The sequence below is a fragment of the Triticum dicoccoides genome, chromosome 5A (assembly GCF_002162155.2).
Source record: "Triticum dicoccoides isolate Atlit2015 ecotype Zavitan chromosome 5A, WEW_v2.0, whole genome shotgun sequence".
Classification (NCBI taxonomy): Eukaryota; Viridiplantae; Streptophyta; class Magnoliopsida; order Poales; family Poaceae; genus Triticum; species Triticum dicoccoides.
In genome coordinates, this window is record NC_041388.1 from 468,548,130 (window position 1) to 468,550,818 (window position 2,689).

Sequence of the window (2,689 nt, forward strand, 5' to 3'; positions counted from 1 at the left end):
CCAAGCCCCTGGCCTCTCCCTCTCCCTCCCGTGACACTCCTCCGTCTCCCTGCGCTTGGCGAAGCCCTGCCGAGATCACCGTTGCTTCCACCACCACGCCGTCGTGCTACTGGATCTTCATCAACCTCTCCTTCCCCCTTGCTGGATCAAGTTGGAGGAGACGTCTTCCCAACCGTACGTGTGTTGAACGCGGAGGTGCCGTCCGTTCGGCACTTGGTCATCGGTGATTTGGATCACGTCGAGTACGACTCCATCAACCCCGTTCTCTTGAACGCTTCCGCGCGCGATCTACAAGGGTATGTAGATGCACTCCTCTCTCCCTCGTTGCTAGATGACTCCATAGATTGATCTTGGTGATGCGTAGAAAATTTTAAAATTCTGCTACGTTCCCCAACAGTCATGCCCTTCGTCTTGTTGGTGTGACAGTCCTTGAAGATTTCCACAACATTTGGTTCAGGTACTTTTTGGTCCTTGCGGGCTTTCCTCTGCATTTGGAACAAGTCAATATAGATATGATAATATGGCACAACGAAAAGAGTGAAACAACATCTAATTACAAGAGCCTCACAGTGTGCAATATAGCTATGAGATCCTGTCGTCTATTGGAATTTCACTTTCGTATGGTTGGCTTTGTTCTTTGAACAATTCACCTACAAGAAGATAGATTTGTGAGGCACATGCATAAATAGGAGTTCAACATGTGATCTGATCACATACATATAACGTACCTGATACTTTGGATCAGACCAGTGTTTAACGAGGCCTTTCTAGTCTTCATCCGATATATTTTCCACTGGAGATGTTTGGGCAAGTTCACTGTTAGCCTTGCCTTAAAAGTGAGTTTTCCTCAAGTTATACCAATACTGTCGCAAAGCAGACTTGAAAACATGGGTGCAAGCTTGTCTGGTTGCATCATCTTGGCTATCCAACTTGAACCCCATCCGTTGAAAATTATGGGAGTCTCATTATCAGGAACCTAGAAAGTATGGGACAGAGCAAGACGATATTACTAGTTTCCATACATAACCATACTTACAGATAAATGGTCGAGGAAGGTGTTGAACTCGGTTTCGTATTTTTCATTTCGGTACTGAATCCATGCTGGGAGGATACATGCATGACACCTAACGGCAACCGTTGCCTCCGATACTAACTTGGCCGACTCTGTAGCATCACGTGGCCTTTTTAAACCTACCTCAAAACGGATCGCCATTCTTCCTCCTCTAGATTTAGTTAACCTATCGAGCATTATCCCTGATGTTTGTTTCCTCTTGCGCCTAGGTGCTAGTCCAACAACGAACATTGGAAGTGTTAGTGTACATCAAACTGTGAGACTACATATAAAGAAGCATGCAACTGTAACTTGACTCTAGCAACTACCTTCTTGCTGTTGAAGCTCACAAGGTTCATCTGATCTTGCCAACTTGTCTTGTGTCAAGAGTGCTTCGGAAGTAGTGTCAGGTGGCAAGGGAGCTTCGGAACGTGCTGCTAGATGAGTTGACAAATGAGTAACTCGTGCAGCTAGGGTGGTACTGTGGAAGGTGTTGCAACAACTAGGGCTGTCTCTGCTTGTTTGGTGGCTACTATTTGTTTCTGTTTGGCTTGTTTTGCAGCTCATGTAGCACGGGATACCACGTCTGTACAATTTTCCGCTGGACTTTGACCTTCTATGTCACCATTAGTACCAGCAGAATTTGCATAATTCTTCCCCTTCCGTTTCCGTGTGTCCTTAGTACTAACACCATCCCCTGTCATTCTGTGTTCCTTCCTCTTTCTCTGTGCCATGTTAAGTCAAGCCGACAAGAAAAAGGAATAAAAAATTAGTTCTTCAGAACAAATTGATGCATGATACAGATGAACTGAACTTTAATGTTAGACAACCACATGATAGGAGGATGTAATATGTATGAAAAACATGACGTCATGAGATAATCAGAACTATGATGTGTAAACTATGCAGAATGCATTTCAATAAATTAGAAGCAATACAATGGAAGGTAGACAACATATGAAAGATGCTACAAATATCTCTCTGCCAAGTTAACAGTGTCTCATTATAAACCGACGTTTAAACAAATGTGATGCAGTACAAGAAATAAATCATATGCAAGATGCAAACAACATCACACTACCAAGTTAAAGGTCTCTCGTCATTAGTGCCATTGCATATTCACAACATTGCATATTCACAACTTATGATGTGTAACTAAGCAGAAGGCATTTCAACAATTTAGAAGCAATGAAAGCTAGACACCATATGTAAGACGCAACGAATATCACTCTACCAAGTTAAAACTGTCTCGTCATTAGTGCCATTTCAACAAATTAGTAGTACAAGCTAGAAAATAATGCGAGATGTAAACTATATCAGACTCCCAAGTTAAACGTGTCTTGTGAAAAGTGATTGTTGCAGGTTACACAACAGTAGTACTTTGATGTAAGAACATGGTGTGATAGACAGATATTGTATGTTCTAGAAACAGGAACACGTGTCTTATTCACAAGTATAATGTGTAAAGTAAGCGATGTAATTCAACAAAATTAGAAGCAATACAAGCTAGACATCATACATAACATGCAACCACATATAACAGTGCCATTTTAGAGGGAGCACCTGTGATGGTTGACAAGGGTGGACGTGCTCATCATCAACACGACTACTTTGAGTGTCTATGCATGTGTTGTCTTC